The 19,079-nt window shown below is 36.5% G+C and overlaps 2 protein-coding genes across 2 annotated transcripts in view; one reads left to right on the top strand and one right to left on the bottom strand.

Annotated features, from left to right (window-relative positions):
* Positions 1 to 19,079, bottom strand: part of SGMS2 (sphingomyelin synthase 2) — a 245,375-nt gene that overhangs the window by 202,297 nt on the left and 23,999 nt on the right. The gene's annotated exons all lie outside the window — the stretch shown is intronic.
* PAPSS1 (3'-phosphoadenosine 5'-phosphosulfate synthase 1) overlaps positions 9,348 to 19,079 on the top strand; it is a 138,387-nt gene continuing 128,655 nt past the window's right edge. Inside the window, exon 1 of the mRNA XM_074272379.1 lies at positions 9,348 to 10,071. The gene's annotated coding sequence lies outside the window, so the exon portion shown is untranslated. The remainder of the gene's footprint in view (positions 10,072 to 19,079) is intronic.

Raw genomic sequence — 19,079 nt, 5'->3', positions numbered from 1 at the left:
GAAACAAAGACTTTTTTTTTTTTTTAAATGGGTACAAATAAATATTTATTTATAAAAAATTTTTAAATCTTCATTTCTTCTTAAATAATAACTCCATACTGGATTTCACATTAAGCATATAAGTGCTTAATACAAGTTTATTGATTAATTAACATAGAAGGCACTTAGTAAATGCCTAAATCAAGGGAAAGGAAGAAAGCGAAAAAAAGAAAAGAATGCATATGGTCATAGCTAGAATCTTCAGATATATAAAGGGAAGATTTGAATTTATTGATTTGTGGAATTTACTTTTATATTAGAAATTCATGTTAATAATTGAAACTGAAAACTCCTGCAAGTCTAAGCAGATATGCCATTAAATTAGAATTTCATGTTAGAAACAAATGGGTGTCTCAAGTTCAATCCAATGCAATTGTTTCTTGATTCCCTGTCTGTTTGTAATATTCTTATTTAGTATATGTTATGAAATAAGTATAATTAAAATGGATTTTTCTGGGATTAAATATTTCATAACTTCTTTCATTTGATTTGTAGGTTTTAATTTTACTGATAAAATGATTATTTGCAAAAATAAATTAAATGAAATTGTTTCTCTATCCAGGTGAATTATTAAAGTGTTTATAAATAATAGAAGAAAATCTATGTAATAGTCCCTCATAGGAGGGAGCAAAGAAGTCAATGAGGCTTCAGATCCATTTGAATATTTATAAATATGGAAAAAAGAAGGAAAGTTCTTAGTGAACTAGAAAGTGCTATGTACATAAGACAGCATTTATGTAGTGTTTTCAGGTTTGCAAACCACTTTACAAATATTATCTCATTTGATCCTTTTAATAACTATGGAAGATGTGCTGTTATCAGGCCCATTTTCATTGTTGTTCAATTGTATTCTACTTTTTGTGATCCCATTTGGGCTTTTCTTGGCAGAGATACTAGAGGCATTTGCCATTTTCCTCTCCAGCTCATTTTATAGATGAGGAACTAAGGCAGAGTTAAGTGACTTGCTTAGGGTCACACAGCTTGTAAGTGTCTGAGGCTAGTTTGGAATTCAAGAAGATGAGTCCTTCGAATTCCAGGTCCAGCTGTACTACCTTGCTATTCCATTCCCATTTTACAGATAAGGAAACAGTCTGAAAAAAATTAAATGACTTATTAGTCTCTGAGGCAGGATTTGTATTCAAGTTTTCCTAAGACCAACACTTAGACACTCCTAACTGCTTCATAAGCTATTATTATCTTATACACACACACATATATATGTATGTTTATAATATATGTATATATGTGTTTGTATAATATTTAAAATATATGCACAAACATATGTAAGTATCCATATGTATACATTCTGAGATATAGTATTAGCATAAACTGTCAGTTTTAGAATTAGGAAGAATTAGGAATACTAGAAATCCACAGAGTCAAGAGAGAGACTAATAATCAAAACTTGGAATTTCCCTCTTTAAAAAAAAGCAATTATGATTTATCATCATATTGTATTTTTATTTATCATGTTAAACATTTCACAATGACATTTTTAAATTTAATTTTTATTTCAATTTCAAATCTCTCCATGCCTTCACGATTTAGAAGGCAAGAAATACAATACCCATTACAATATGTAGTTATGTAAAATGTACTTCTGCATTAACTATGTTTAGAAAAAAAACACTTAAAGGGTAAAGAATGTCACCCAGTTCTGGAGGTGAGACTTTGGGTTCAAATAGGAAAGGGTTATCAAAAGGTTATCAAAGCAGCAGAAAACATCACTGGAGGTGGCAGCAAAGACTAAGGGGATATGTTATGGACCAGAACTTGAAACAAGGTGCTAATTAGGTAAGTGGAATTGAGGAGACAATGGTTAAATCTAGTTTAGCATTGATTTAATCCTACCACAAATAATGGTTTCCTAGTGAATGATTGGTGAGTACTTAGTGTGGGGCATATATGGAGGAGCTATCAGGGACAGAAAGGACAAGCGCAATAGAAGCTCTCAGAGCCTCAGCCAGGATTCAGTTGAGGAGATTCAGAAGAAGCCAGAGACAGCAGTCAGGCAGAACGAAGGAAGACAGAGAAGTGGTGGCAGACTGTCCTGTGGAGAACACTGGAACCAAGAACCGGAAGGCCTCCAGAAAAGCTAGCCGACCCCCAAGGGAAGGAGACAATAAAGGATCTGGACTTTAACTCCTGGCTGCATTTTGGGTGATTACTGAACTGAAACGAAGGCTGCTCCAGAGACCTCAAGGAAACCCCAACAAGAGAACATTACGTTTTAAAGAAGGGTATTACAGGGGTACTCTCATATTTTAAAATCTCTTCAAATTTTTGAAATTCAAATTTCATAATTTTAGATTGTTATTTAACTTCTCAGTGTCCTAATTCATTTGTGGGAAAAGTTTACATATGGAGAGTTCTCTAGACTGATGATATTATAGGTCTAAACTAAAATTATTCATCCATGTTTATATATGTGAAGGCTATACAGTTGTTAAAGTTAATATATTTATTGTAACAACAATTTCCCATATCTTCCAATATATATTATATGAAGTACTGTACTCATTTAAGTGAAATAAAAAAAAAAAAACTACCTTTTTAAAAAATTATTATTAAAGCTTTTTATTTTTCCAAACATATGTGTGGACAATTCTTCAACATTAACTTCACACGTCTCCCTTCTGTGGCTCCATCTGTGGCAGTGCTGAGCGGGTGGCCAGAGGTAATCCTGGAGGAGAGGAAGCATAAATAGACAGCTTTGAGCACATTTGCTCTCTTGCTTCTTGCTACTCCCACTGAGAGGATGGCTGAATAAAGACAGAATCAGCTCCTCTCCGTGCTTATCCAGATAGGCTCCAAAGACTGGTATGTATGGCCCTGGCAGCCTAGAGTAGAATGCCCGCAGCCTGGCATAAGTGGCAGCCCAAATGTGGGGCTGAGTGTAGAGGCCAGGGACCTCAAAAGCTGGCCAGTCCGATCACAGGAAGGGAGACAAGACCCCAAGTCTGACGGTGGGTCTGGGAAGGAAGATGGGCAGGTTTTACTTAAAGTTCCGGATTGGGAGGTGCTGGGGAAAGAAGTTTATAGAATAGTAAAGCAAATAGGATTGGAGATTGATTTAAAAACTGCCCACGCATTTGTGGACACTATGCAACTTTGCTGTTTGATGGTGCAATATAACGGGCTAGGTATAAATAAGTGGGAGGTAGCAGGTAATCAGATGACTTATGATAGGGAAATGCAGGGAGCATCCCAGAACAGAATCACTCATTTATTAGGTGATTGGATGCACTTTAGGAGATGCAAACAATCCATTTAAAGTAGATAATGGAGTTCAAAGGGAGAGTCATAAAACACCCAGACCGGCCACTCATAAAATGGAGCAGAGGGAAGCTGGCGGTGGGGAAGGAGCAGGAAGTGAAAATGAAGGAGCAGGAAGTGTAGGTGACATCACAGGAAGAGGCAGTGGGGAAGAAGCAGGAAGTGGATGTGATGACACAGGAGGAGGCAGGGATAAGATGAAGAATGAGGAAGTAAACAGAGGGAGGTATGACTGAGAAAGAAGGAGGGGCCATAGGAGGAGGTGGGGATAAAATGAGGGAGGAGAAAGTGAACCCAGGAAAGGTCACCTCAGCCTCCAATGTGTGGACTACTCCCCCTCCCCCACCTTTCCTGAGAAGAAAGGTTTCCCAACCCCTCCCTCAGTGCCCCCTTATGGAGGCTTTGGAGATTCCCAGACAAATAATACAGAAGGCTCCGAAGGAAGGAAGTGAGGAAGCAAAAGCTTGGTTAGATGCTTGCCCCGTGTTTGATGGTCCACAGGGAAGTACCTGGGCCCCTTTAGAGTGGAAGAAATTTAAGGAACTAAAGGAGGCAGTGAACACTTATGGCTCTGACTCTCTGTACATTACGCAGCTGTTGGCTGTCCTAGTCTCCAGCAGCATACTAACCCTAAATGATTGGAAGAGGATTGCCAAAGTCTGCCTTACACCTGGGAAGTCTCTACAATGGATGACTGTTGTGAGCACAGCAGAACAAGCTCAGACTGGGTCTCAGATATGCCAGATTCTGACATTAATTGGATGCAGCATATAGAGCAAGGCAAGCCTTGGGCAACTGATGAAAGAAAAAGCATTGAAAGGGCTACTCGACACCAGAGGTCTGCTATCTCACGGCTCTTCCTGCCCCTTTCATGGCAGGTGTGTGCGGACGCCACCATGCTTAGCAAGGTGGGAGGAGGAGAGCAGGCAGGACTTGCAGCAGAAGACCTGCCCCGGCGGTTTGGCATTCCCGACCCTAGTTGAAACAGGTCTCAGACACAATCTATGGGTAGGAATATATTGAAGGCTTGTGGGCCCTCCGTTTATATACCACCTCCACAGGATTCTTAGTTGGGATCACTGGGTGTTCAGGCACCACCTTTCATATCATGCCCACACCATTAACGTGGAAATGTAACATCCCGGTTTGGGTACCCCGACGGCCCCTCCTAGTAGAAAAAGCCCAAGCCTTGGGTGAAATTGTACAGCAGTTGAAGGCTGGATATATAGAACCAACATCCAGCCCCTGGGATAGCCGTCTTTGTTATAAAGAAAAAAATCTGGGAAATTCAGAATGCTCGTGAACCATTAAGGCTACTATTGAACCGATGGGGGCCCTACAGCTGGCATGCCATCTCCTAACCTAGTGCCCACCGGCTGGCCAGTTACAGTAGTAGACATACAAGATTGTTTCTTCTCCATCCCTCTGGCCACTGAGGATAAGAAAAGATTTGCTTTTACCATTCCCTCCATGAACAATGCAGGGCCTGATCTGTGATACCAATGGAAAGTTCTTCCACAAGGGATGTGTTGTAGCCCCACCTTGTGCCAGGTGTACATAGGGCAAGTGCTAGAACCATTAGGAAGGCGTGGCTTCATGCCATGATACAATGGGAAAGAGCTCTCTGCCTGCTTAAAGAGACCTTAATCATTCTCACTCAACATGGACTGGTGGGAGCACCAGAAAAGATCCAGCTTAACTATCCCATCATTTATCTGGGGCTCTGCATGGGGACTTCTGCAATTACCAATCAGACACTAACTTAAAATTAGACAAGGTGAGTTCTCTGAACCTATTTCGGAAACTAGTTGGACAAATTCAATAGTTAAGGGCTCGAGCCCTTATTCCTGTTTCTTTAATGCAGCCTTTATATAACATCTTGAAAGTAGAGTCTGCTCTCTCATAAATGGACCTCCTCCACAAAGAACGCAATGTATAAGATCATTGCTCTCGCTCCAGTCTCTCTTAGTAGTAAAAAGTCCTTTCGTGGTATTATACTAAGGTAGGAAAATCTTAGAATATGTGTACATGAAAAGTACACAGAAAGTACTACCAAACCACATTGAAATGCTGGGAGAACTTACCTTTGAGGCAGTGAAAAAAGCTGCTCATTTAACTGAGAAAAGACACTGATTTATCCTTTGAACTAAGAGCTAGAGAAGTCATGATGCAAACATATTGGCCATGGGTGTACTGTACTCAGCAGTCTACATTAAGCCCGCTTTCTATATGCATACGCCTTCCTTTGCTTTCCATATTCTGGTATAGCCCCCTTGTAAAATGATAGTTGATGAGCCTCAATTTATCATGAGCGTTCAAAAAGGATTCTGATGTTAAGAGACCCTTTATGATTCCATCCAGAAAAATGTGCTTTTTGCTATATTCCATGCCTGTGAAAGATACCTGGAACCCATTAACATTATATCATACAATTTATTTGCAGTCTGGATACTAAGAGGCATTGAGGATGCTGTCCTAGAACCTCAGAATTCTTTAATTGCTAACCTTCTTGCTCTATTGCAGCTACTTTTACAGACTAGGAAACATCTCATTTACATCCTGCATGTGTATTCTCACCAATGCTGTGCAGGAGACATATTTGCTGGCAATGAGGTGGCAGACTGTGCAATGCTCCCTTCTCACAGTCAACACACCCCCGAACAAGCCCATGATTTTCTTCACTTACCTACTAATTCTTTACATTGTTTTTATGACCTCACCTGGGAGTCCCGACAGATAATGAAGCAGTGTATTTAGTGTGTTCCATTCCTCCCTCCTCAACCTAGTAAAGGAGTTAATCCCCAGAGTTTATTCCCCAGTGATTTGTGGCAAATGGGAACCATGTGACATCTTTTCTAAATTCTTTTGGGCCACAGTGGCCTCCCTTGAGAACATTCCTTTGGTTATTAAACATTTGTATAGTTGATTCTCCTCTCACGAGGTTCCTAATACCATAAAGACCAACAGTGGTCCATCTTATACCTCTAAGCAGATGGCTACCTTCCTTGCCATTTTCGCCATTAAACATGTTACAGGTATTCCCTATAATCCCCTATAATCTACAGGGTTAGGCCCTAGTAGAATGGGCCCATTATACATTGAAGGCCACCCTTGTTAAACAGAAAGGGGAAGGAAGTAGAATCCCCGATGGCCTACACAAGTGAATTGGATAAGGCCTTATATGCTTACAATTTTTTGTGCCTGGATAGGGATACTGGTCTCTCTCCAGGAATGATACATTTGGCACAATCTTATTGACAAGACAGAAAACTAGGTCCCATGAAAACACCACTTCAAGAGCTAGAAAACATTCAAAAGGTCCTTTGGAAGGATGAAGAAGGACATTGGCAAGGTCTATCCTTAGTACTTTGGAGAGGGCCGGGATATTTATGTTTTGCAGGTCCTGATGGGGAAAGCCACTGGATTCCAGAAAGAAGAACTAGGAAAGTTGCTTCCAATAAAACAGAGGCCAAAGAAGAAGAGGACACAACCCAAGAAACACCCGAAATAGTGCCATAGCAAAGTGACTACCCTTGCCAGACTGGCTTAGTGATCAAATCAAACACACTTCCTTTCCCATCCTCTTCTATTGTATCCCATGGGCTCTATATAGCCATTTTTGTATTGTTGCTTCTTTTGTTTACTTTGCTAGGATGTTTTATATATATTCTTAGAAATTCTATAGAAGTGCTTAAGGAAGAACTTCTCATTCATAAACATGAAAACATGAAAAATGGGGGAGTTGTTAGTGGAATTCCTCTCTCTCCAAGATATGCCACATAATCTTATGTGCCATGTCAGTTTAGTAGGGCAGGCCCAGGAGATAAAAAGGGGCTTGGCCTGTGAGGCAGGAGTTTGTATCTTGCAGGAGTTAATAGGAACTGCTAAGAGATTCCTTGAGGTGCCGAGGGGTGTGTCCTCTTACAGGATCTCTTCCTGGGATGCCACGTTAACTCCACATGTCTCCCTTCTGTGGATACACCTATGGCAGTATTGAGTGGGTGAGCAGAGGTAATCCCAGAAGAGAGGCAAAATAAATAGACAGCTCTGAGTAGAATTTGCTCTCTTGCTTCCTGCTACCCCACACTGAGAAGATGGCTGAATAAAGACAGACTGTTTGTACCTCACAATCAGCTCATCTCCGTGTTTACCCAGGTAGACTTCAAAGACTGGTATGTATGGCCCTGGTAGCTTACAGTAGTGTACCTGGACAGTCTGGCACAGTTTCTTACAGAACAATAATATTCCATAATGTTCATATACCATAATTTATTCAGCCATTCTCCAATTGATGGCTATCCACTCACTTTCCATAAATTGCCCATTTTTCAAAGCCTCAAGAGAAATATCTCATTTTCTCTTCTCTTTGTATTTCCTAGAACCTAGCAAAGTACCTGGCATACAGTAGCCACTTAGCATAGTAGTTCCTGTGCTTTGGGTTAGGGACTTAACCAGGCAATTATTGCAAGGAATCATTTCCTCTAATGTTGCCTTCTGTCTACTATCCAGGGACCTTGTATGGGCTGATTTATATATCTGTTGTCTTTCCTCACTGGAATGTAAGCTCTTTGAGGGTAAGGATATTTTTGCTTTTCTTTTGTATCCCCAATGCCTTGCACAGTGTCTGGCATATAGTAAACATTTAATAAATTCTTACTGATTGGTCAATTTTTTAAAACCTGTATTTCCACAATCACTAGATATCAATAGTATAATTATTTTGTGTGTAAGGATGCTGGTTTGTAACTTTTGGATATGAAGAAGGCCATATTATTTTTCAATTGGGTGAGAGAAAAGAAAGGTAGATTTTGGTTAAATGAAAAAGATTTTTAATTTAAAAAGGGTTAAAGTGAAGGACTTTAAATGCAGAAGAGATTCCATTGTAGCTTTGATGTATTCCTATACTAAATACTATGAAACTATACTACTAAAACTTGAGTTTACATGTTCAGAATTATATTATTTAAAAAAATAAATTTGAGGAGCAGCTAGTTGGTGTGGTGAATAGAGCACCAGCCCTGAAGTCAGGAGGACCTGAATTCAAATCTGGCCTCAGATACTTAACACTTCCTGGCTGACCTGAGCAAGTCATTTAACCCCAATAGTCTCCAAAAAAAATCAGTTTGGCAACCATATGATTGGTAAAGGCAGAGTGAACAATTAGGAGAATATTGCAATAGTCCAGGAAAGAGGAGATGAGAGCCTGAATTTGAGTGAAGGTCATTCTTTATGTAAAAATAAACACATCCATTTTATTAGTATGCAGATTTTCTTTCAAGTTTCAAGTTATTTTATGTATGCAAAAAATAGTTTAAAATATACTTCTTTATGATTATCAGTAAATGTTTGATTTGTATATCTATTTTATATACCCATATCCCCAGGATTGTGTAAAAATTTCTCAGACAAAAAGGGGTAACAAATGAAAAAAATTTAAGAAGCCCTGAGTTAGGATATGGCTTCATTTGTAATCTCTCTAGTTTCAAATTAGGAACTGCATTGATAATTTATTAATAAAATATTAATTTTTAAAAAGGGATATATTAAATGTAAGAAAGTTGAGAACCACTGTTGTAATGAGAAGGAACTAGAAGGCAAAAGATCTCTATTCTAATTTTTGTTCCATAGACAATTCTTTCTGCATACTTAGATCAATGACTTTTTTGGTTTCCTCCAGTTCCAACAATCAGTAAATGCTTGACACTGATTGCACACATATATAAATCAGCAAAGGTGGGGAGTCCTATTTGGAGGACAAGTGTAAAGGAAGAACAGTGAGAAATATACATTGCTAGCATTTACTCTTGTACACTTGTTCTGATAGTTTTAAGTCCAAAAGTAAGTTTGGATTTCCATCCTTACCCTAACCAATCAATAGAATAAGCTCAGTATTAAGTCCTTTTCCTATAACGCTGTCACAATGGGAGAACAAGTTTTCAAAGGACTTTTGATCATCGGGAGAGAGGCCGATGATGCCACAAAGGGCATCATCTTGTGATTGGTTGAGAAGATAAAGTATTGAGCTCTGTCTAAAAAAAGAACATTTAGTTTTTCAATGAGCTTTGAAAAAGAGGTGGAACAATTTTGTGGTTAAGGCCTCAGGCTTAGATGGAACTTCTCTTTGATGGTGATAGGACGGGGAAGAAGGAAGCTAGGATTGAGTTCTTTCCATCCTGTTCATTAATACTTTGTTACTGGAAAGAATGAACCAATAACAGAGAAAGCATCCAGCTAGGGGCAGAAAGATACACTAATCAAAGGCAACTTCTTGAGCAAAGGAAAAACTATGTCTCCCACCTTTTATTTTGAAGGTGATAAATCTTAGGTATGAGCTGAAGGAAGAATGGCAGTTGCCTTATCTCCCATTTAGCCATGGAGGTTTCAAACACATGGCTACCTCTATTGTGTTTATTATTTCCTGATCATGAGCAACTTCACAACACTGTAATTAACCAGGTTATGATCTTGAATTATGAAAGATTAGAAGTTCTAGAGATCCATTAACCTTGGTAACAGTATCCAAGGGAGCCATAGTAGCTGATGGCATCGAATTGAGAGACATATTGGGCACAAATTTGAGACACCTAGGAAAAGCAGCTTCAGGGAGCATAAGCAATTGGGGCAAAGAGAAATGGCATCTATGGGTTTTGACAAGGGCATGGTCCTTCAGAGCCTAGAAGACAGCTATACCTAAGGAGAAATTCATGCAGAATTCACAAAGGTGGAAAAAGGCTTCCACTAACTAAGAGCTGGGAGGTAACTCTGCCACCTATATTCTCTACATATGTGTCTTACTATTACTTTATATAAGTTTGAGCTCATTCTTCCCAAGGACTTGTCTTGGGGAAATGTTTTTGTAACTACTGTTCTCATTACCGCTTTTTAGTTAAATGTCTTTCATAAAAATAAATCTGACTGATGGAAAGCACATCAGTAGAAATTCTTGAACAATAGTAGTAGAAGTCCCAACTCCTCAGAACCCTGAATAGAGAAGTTTCACTCACAGCACCCTAGGAAGGCTTTATTTGGCATAATTTGGGGTTTGGTTAGATTTGTAAAGACTCACTGGAGAGAAAATTCTCCATCCAGGACTCTGGATGGATCAACAATAAGTTGGATACCTTAATTTGCAGTGATCTATTAGAGAAAATGAGCATTTTTTCCTCTTTAGTTTTAGACTATAATTTAGTTTGTTTTATGGTGTATTTCCTTACAAGTTAGAGCAGTTCTCTTGAGATAACTTTTGCTTGTCTGATTACTTATGTACTAACATCCATCTCATTAGCTTGCCTTTATGAGTATGGAAGATAATGGGAATATTATAGATCATGAATCCTTAAGTTTGCTTCAGATCACCATGATAGGTAATAAAAAGTATTTCTTTTTTTCTTTTAAGCAAATCTATGCTGCTGTCCCTTTTATGTGAATTCTGATAATGTGTCTGAAATCCATGTGGAATGAGGTCCATAAGATAGTTTTCTGGCTATTCTATACATACTGAGTAATTAAGCCCAACCACATAATACTTTTTGGGAAGCCCAATAGCTTTTTGTGCCTTTTTTTTTTTTTAAATTTTAACTTAAGGAGTAAATTATAAACTCTATTTGAATCGTCCTAATACATTGACAGGGATCCTTTAGGAGATTGGAAATGTCTTGTGATACAGAGACGCAGAGGAAATTTAATTGTGGTCTTCTAGTGGAATAGCCTTATTGTGAAACATATCACTGAACACATTTGGAATGCCATGCATGTGAATGAATCTAGGATCTCCATTTCCTATAGCAAAGAAAATCATGGAAAAGTCCTGTTAACCCTAAATCTTATTGTTAAAAAAAAAAAAGTCCTACAGGTTCTGGAAGCTCAGAGGGACTTTTAATTTCCTTTTAATTAGAGTATGTTTAATTTTCTTTTCCTTTTTCTTGTCTTTATTGATTTTAGGTTGGGGAAGGCTTTTGGAAACAAGACGGGTTGATCTATAAGAATTTTACAAAAAAAAAACTTGTTAAATTACATAACCTTATACTTGGAAATTTGGAAGAATGTTAATTTCTAGATTGTTTGTGAACTGTGCCCCATAGACTTTTTCTGAGACCTTGCAAAAATACAAGGTACAGGAAAAGGAACATGCTTGAACCTCCTCCCTAAATCACAAGAGACCTATAAATCACAGCAGAAAATTACTTCCTAGTATTTCACCTGGCTTCAGATGAATGATTATTCCTTCAAGCTAAAAACTTGAGCTAAAAACTTCATGAAGAACTTCATAGAGATGGTAGAAGGAATGTTTTTATTTTTTTTCTACTATCAGAGAAAGAATGGACCACAGGGAGACTAGAAGAATATAGTATAAATTATTAAAAAAAAATAAGGCCCCATTTCCAATGGTCTTATGAAAACCATCTGCACCCAGAGAGAGGACTGTGGGGACTGTGTGGATCACAACATAGTATTTTCATTTTTTTTGTTTTTTCTTTCTGATCTAATTTTTCTTTTGCAGCATGATAAACTGTGGAAATATGTATAGAAGAATTGTACATGTTTAACATATATTGGATTATTTCCCATCTGAGGTGGTTGGGGGAAAAGGAGGGAAAATTTTTGGAACACAATGTTTTGCAAGGGTGATTGTTGAAAATTATATATGCATATGTTTTGAAAATAAAAAAGCTTTAATAATAAAAATAAGGCCACCCTAGGAAAAGTTGGGAAACTAGCACAACCTATGCAGTTGTAATCTCATGTCCATTGTTAGTGTAAGGTAGAGCTATCATGAAGAGACAGAGGTGAAAGACAAGTTACCTCTGACTTATGCTGGCCCTAGGGACTATGGGTCAATCAACTTCTCAGCATCTCAGTCAAAGTTACAGAGGAGTTAGTGATTTGCAAGGGTGAACTGAGCTTCCATATTGGAAATTTCCCATAATATATTAATAACATCATAGGTATTTAACAACCACATGATAGATGCATGGAAACTATTTTTAAAAGGTAAAAATTTAAAAAGATTCTTACCTAGGTAGGAGAATCCTAGAATTGTAGCTTAATGGGCTTCCATCTAGCCCTAAGGATTCTTTTAAGCTGGGAGTTAGACTTATGAAGGGGTCTTGGGATAAATTTTACGGGGTCCATGAAATTGAATGAAGAAAAAATTAGTAAGTTTCAGATAAAGGTTAGTGAAAATAAATATTTCCTACTTCAACATGTTTAATATGTATGAGAGTGTTTGCCATCTAGGGGAGGGAGTAAAGGGAAGGAAGGGAAAAGTTGGAACAGAAGTGTTTGCAAGGGTCAATTACCCTTGCATATTATTACCCATGCATATGTTCTGTCAATAAAAAGCTATAATAAAAAAACTTAATATTTCCTCAATTATTTAAAATATTCTGAGAAGGGATCCATAGGCTTCACCAGACTGCAGCAAGAGGGGTGGATGGGGTTATAACACAAAGTTGAAAAGCCCTGATCTAGTTGAACCCCTTCATTTTACAGATGAGGTTATTGAGACCTAGAGAAGTTATGACCTTGTTCAAGGTTAGTAAATGATGGAGCTGATACTGGAACTCAGATCTTCTGACTCAAAGTTCTATATTCATTCAATTTGGCTACTTTGCCCCCTCCTGTCAGATTATATCCACAGAATATGGGGAAGAAGAGTAATGACATAATACCAAGCCAGTCAGGGGACACACAGCTTTTTGTTTTGGGAAGAAAGGATTAGTTTGAGAAGAGGCCAAGTTTCTGGGTTATAATAACCTTAAGTAATGAGTGGAACACCTGTAAACAAGATTTAGTAGCTATTGTTTTCAATTCTGTATTGGAATTTGAATATTTGAGGGTTAGCAGAAAACGGGCAGCTGGAGACTCAGTGGATAAAATATTGGGCCTGGAATCAGGAATACTAATCTTTTTGAGTTCAAATCTGTCCCAGACACTTCCTAGCTGTATAATCTTAAGAAATTACTTAATTGAATTTGCCTCAGTTTCCTCATCTGTAAAATGAGCTAAAGAAGAAAATGGCAAACTTTTCCCAGTTTCTTTGTCAAGAAAGTCCCAAATGGGGTCACAAAAAGTCAGACATAATTGGAAAATGATTGAACTAAAGGAAACAAATCTATGCTTTTAGGTGTGAAGTTTGATTTTTGTGATGGCTCTTTCTTTAGAAAACTTGTTTTAGAGTGTGTTCTAATAAAATAAAAATTCCTCTGTGTGTACACCGTGTGTGTACATACATACATACATACATCAAATACACACACATACAGACACACACACTTCATGTACATATGAAGACACTAGATCTGTCCTCAAGATGTTAAGATAGGATTGGACTTGTGATTTCATTAGTAAAAGGAATTCCTTTACCAAGGTAGGTTAACAACTTCTTTACAATTTATAAACTTAGAAAGCTATATAGGGAAGTGAGAGGTTAAATAATATCAGAGTCATATGGCTAGAATAAGTCATCTTAGTTCTCCAACTTGAAGAAACCTTAGAAGCCAGTTAATAAAATTAAAGCTAGGGTAGCTTAAGTCCCCTTTGTTTTTTTAAGTATCAGAAGTAGGATTAGGCTATCTCTTGGATTATTGGTGTGTATATGATTGAACTGAATTGCCTTAGTGGTGATGGTATTCTACAAATTTATATCTGTTAGCCTGAGCACTCCTGAAATAAATGGAATGGAAAGCTGGCTGGCCAGGATGCTGTGTAGAACAAGATGAAGTTCATTGATTTATACCTGTATGTAAACTGTCACCCTCTGTACTTTAATGAACCAATGTTAACATCCTCATTTTCTCCTATCCCCCAATGTGACTATTGGGTTTGGTTATTCCTGAGCACCTCTGAGTTTAATCACCCCAGCATATGTATATAAGAAAATTAATGAACAATTATTTAAGTGCTTACTATGTTTCAGGCAATGTGTTAAGCACTGAGGATACAAAAAAGGGTAAAACATGGTCCCTGTTCTTTAGGAGCTTAAACGCTAGTGAGAGAGAAGAACCAATCAAGTTTGCCTCATAGAAGGAAGGACTGATAAATTAGCAATGATTGGGGCTAGATTTAATAAATCTCTAGTACCTCTTCTAACCCAAGATACCATCTGCATATGGCAACTGAATAATAAAAATTGGCATTTAAGGATGCAATTTTGCCTGAATTTTTAAACGCCCTTTGTTCTGTGATCTAATATTCTTTGTTCCCATAGTTCCCCCTAGTGGAGAATACCTGCTTTTACAATTTTTGTTATACAAAACCTAAGATTTAATTCAATTCAAAACATTTCCTATGCTGTGCTGAGGTTGGGTATACAATATGCATACTCATACACACACACACACACACACACACACACACACACACACACACACACAATCTTCACTTAAGGAGATTATATTCTATTGATGTAATTATCTCCATAAAACACAAGTCTTTTCTGACACAGAAAATTTTGAAGTTGCCCAATGGGAACTAGAGATTCTTGTGACCACCAGTGTCCATCAACGTTGAGGAAGGAAATTTCTCTGAATCTGAGTGGTTCTTCCTAACAGGTGGGGCCAGCCTCTGAAATTCTACTCAAAATGATATCTGCATTTGCTGACTTCCCATAGTACCCAACTGTATCATATACTTTGAGCCTTAGTATTTGTATTGTTTGCTAATTGATTTTGACAACATATATATCTTTCCAATGATTATACGCTCAAGATCTGGTATAAAGTAATATGGTTTTTCTTATCAATAACAGTGCCAAGAACAAAACAGATGCTTAATAAACAATAACTAAGTAGAAGTGAACTCTTTTGGTAGTCTTACAAGGGGCCTATGACACCAAAAAGATTAGGAATTTTTGCCTTAGAATCTCGCTTAGGTCTCACCTGGGTACTTTATAACTGCAGTAAGCATTAGACTTCCAACTTCCAGTAACATAGAAGAGATTTCTAGAGTGAATAAGAGACATAAAAGAGTCAGTTTTGTAAAGTTCTCATTGTAGTCCTCCAAGCAATGTACTTCTTTTTTTTCCCTGCAAAGGTTCAGTCACATTAATATGAAAATAGGTTAAAATGATTGTATATGTATAGTTATATCGGATTACTTGCTGTCTTGGGGAGGAGGAAACAAAAAAATTTGGAGCTCAGAATTTTACAAAAATGAATGTTAAAAACTATTTTTATATGTAACTGGAAAAATAAAATATTAAGTAAAAAAAGGTTCATTCACAGTTCCACAGCTGTCAGTAGCACATTTGTTATTGTTTATTTTATTTCTTCATTAATCTATCAATTTATTTCTTCATTCTTCTGTTTATTTGAGACAATCTATTTGGCCCTCAGGCAGATCCAATGGCTAGTGTCACAAAAATTTGAAAATTTTTTATTTATGCATCTGTGTGTGTGTGTGTGTGTGTGTGTGTGTGTGTGTGTGTGAAAACACATGTTCCTAGGTTCCAAGTTAAGAACAACTGATGTCATAGATATAATGGCTTGCAATGAATCTTTTATTTGTCTGGGTTTTCCTTCTGTTATTTATTATGTCACCGATAGTCTACTTGATCTCTTCAATCCATAACTACTCTTTAGCTTTAGTATATGATTCTATCATTTGTTTAGCAGTTGCTAGCTATGACTCCCTGGATACTTTTCTCTTCATAGAAAATTGGTATAAATTGGCCTTCCTCTGGCCAATGCAATCCAATAATTAATTACATCCTTTCAGCATAGTTCCAATGTTTTTGACAAATTTTTATTCTGAGGTGGAAGAAAAGCCAATGGAAAGAAAAGTTTTTAAAATTTTATGGGATGAAATATGGTATTATTCATAAATAATCCTTTGCTAATAAGAATTTATTCTTGGTATATAGTATTTTTCCCCCACCTTCACCTCATCTTCCACCTTGAGTTGAATGGCTACATACTTGAGAACATGAAATTCAGCATTATCCTAAACCCTTTATTCTTATTATTCAACCAATGGGTTGTACAATCTTACTTCTTGTATCTCTATATCTCTCTCACACTGATTCTGTTCAATTAAAAAGGTACTGCCTTATTTCAAGTCCTTATTACATCTCCATGGATCATTTTAACAGCCTTATAAATCAGATCTTGCTTTTTGTAAAGCCTAAAAGATAATAAAGTTTTACATTTTCTTAAAAATAAAAAAAAAATTCCCTTCATTTAATAGTTTTTTAAATTTCTCAAATAAATGTAAAAATAGTTTTTAGCATTCACTAATTATAAAGATTTTGAGTTCCATTTTTTTCCCTTTCTCGTCTCCAAGTAATCAGATATGTTATGCATGTAAAATCATATTAAACATATTTCCACATTAGTCATATTGTGAAAGAAACAGAACAAAAGGGAAAAATCATGAGGAAAAAACATATCAAAATAATATGCTTCATTTGGAACTATGTCCAAAGGAACTATGTCAAACTGTGTATACCCTTTGATCCAGTAGTGTTTCTACTGGGCTTGCATCCTAAAGGGATAGATCATAAAGGAAGGAAAGGGAGCCACAAGTTCAAAACTGTTTGTGGCAGTCCTTTATGTAGGGGCAAAAAACTGGAAACTGAGCGGATGCCTGTCCATCAGTTGGAGAATGGCTGAACAAGTTATGATATATGAATGTTATAGAATATTATTTTCTTATAAGAAACGATCAGCAGGTTGATTTCAGAGATACCTGGAGAGACTTAAATAAACTGATCCTAAGTGAAATGAGCAGAAACAGAATATATAGCAACAGCAAGATTATATACAATGATCAGTTTTGATGGACATGGCTCTTGTCAACAATGAGGTGATTCAGATCAGTTCCAATGGTCTTGTGATGAAGAAAGCTAGAGAGAGGATAGTGTGAAATGGATGTGGACCACAACATAGTATAGTAGAAAAATGTATAAAGGAATTGCATATGTTTAAAATATATTGAATCACTTTCTGACTGGGAGGGGATGGGGGAAGGGAGGGAAAAATTAGAACATGGCTTTTTGTAGATGTGAATGTCAAAAATTATCCACATATATTGAAAATAAAAAGCTTTGATTAAAATAAATAAAATAAAAATTTTAAAAATAATATGCTTCAATCTGCATTCTTTGGATAGTATTTTCAATCACAAGCCTGCTATTTCCTAACTGATGGACATTCCTTCAACTTCCATTTTTTTGTCACCACAAAAAGAGCTGCTATAAACATTTTTGAACATGTGGATTACTTTTCCCTTTTTAATGATCTCTTTGAGGTCCTGTTGTGCTGGCTGCACAGTTTTATAGCTCTTTGGGTATAGTTCCAGATTGCTCTCCAGAATGGTTGGCTCAGGTCACAACTCTATTAACTGTGCATCAAGTGTTCCAATTTTCCCACATCTTCTCCAATATTTATTTTGGGATATTAGCCAATCTGATAGGCTAATTAGAGTTATTTTGATTTGTATTTCTCCTCATATCCCCATAGATAGCTTTAATTTCTTTATTCGAAAACTGTCTGTTCGTATCCTTTGACCATTTATCAACTGGGGAATAACTTGCATTCTTATACATTTTTATAAACATTTTAGAAATGAGGCCTTTATAAGAAATACTGATTGTTAAAATTGTTTTTCAGCTTTCCATTTTCCTTCTAATCATGATTGTATTGGCTTTGTTTGTGTACTTTTAAATTTAATATAATCAAAACTATCCATTTCATATTTTATAATGTTCTCTATCTCCTGTTGGGTCATTTTGACCTTATCTTGGTATATGGTTGGTTAATGCCAAGTTCCTGTCATATTATTTCAGTAAATATTTCAGTTTTCCCACAGATTTTGTCAAATAGTGAATTCTTATCTCAGAAATCGGAGTCTTTGGATTTATCAAACAGTATATTACTATAGTTTTTTTTTTAAACTACTGTGTCTTGTGTATCTAACATAATCCACTGATCCACCATTCTAAATATTAGTCAGTACCAAAAATATAAAGTTTTTTATATATATATATATATTTCCAATTGTTTAGATCTGTCTTTGTGTGAAGTGTTTTGTAAACTCCCAAAGATATTGTTTACAGTATTTTAGATGAAATTTCTCTTTTTATTTCTTGCTGTTGTGCTTTGTTAGTAATATATATATATATATATATATATATATATATATAGAAATGCCAATGATTTATGTAGATTTATTTTATATTCTACAATTTTGCTAAAGTTATTTCAAGTATTTTTAGTAACAATAGTTTTGTTTTCTTATTACATATTATGATTCAATTTTTTTCCCTCTTATTGCTTAAGCTAATTTTTCTTGTATTATATTGACTAATAATGGTGATAACGACCATCCTTGGTTCACACTTGATCTTACTGGGAATGCTTCTATCTTGTTTCTATTACATAATAATTCTTGCTGATGGTTTTAGACAGATACTGCTCATCATCTCGTGTTTTTTCCCAGTTTTTCTTCTCTTATTTTTTTATGCTTCTCTTGACTTTAAAAAATTTTTTTGAGCTCTTTCAAGTTTTTTGGGGCTTGAGACCAATTCATATTCCCCTTCAAGGTTTCACTTTTTTCTATAGTCAAAGTTCTTTTGTTTCTTACTCATTTTTTCACCTATTTCATGGCTTTTAAAGTTGAATTCTGCTCAGAGGGAGCCATTGAGCCAATCTTTTATGCCTGTTGACAGACTTTTAGTGCTGAGGTCTCAGGTACTGGTGGTTTGCTTATTATTCTTGAATACCATCTGGTACTAGTGTTGACTGGTTCATAGGCCTGGCAATTTG

This window comes from Sminthopsis crassicaudata, chromosome 6 (assembly GCF_048593235.1).
Source record: "Sminthopsis crassicaudata isolate SCR6 chromosome 6, ASM4859323v1, whole genome shotgun sequence".
Classification (NCBI taxonomy): domain Eukaryota; kingdom Metazoa; phylum Chordata; class Mammalia; order Dasyuromorphia; family Dasyuridae; genus Sminthopsis; species Sminthopsis crassicaudata.
The sequence above is the reverse complement of the archived record's forward strand: the minus strand, read 5'-3'. Positions and strand labels throughout refer to the sequence as shown.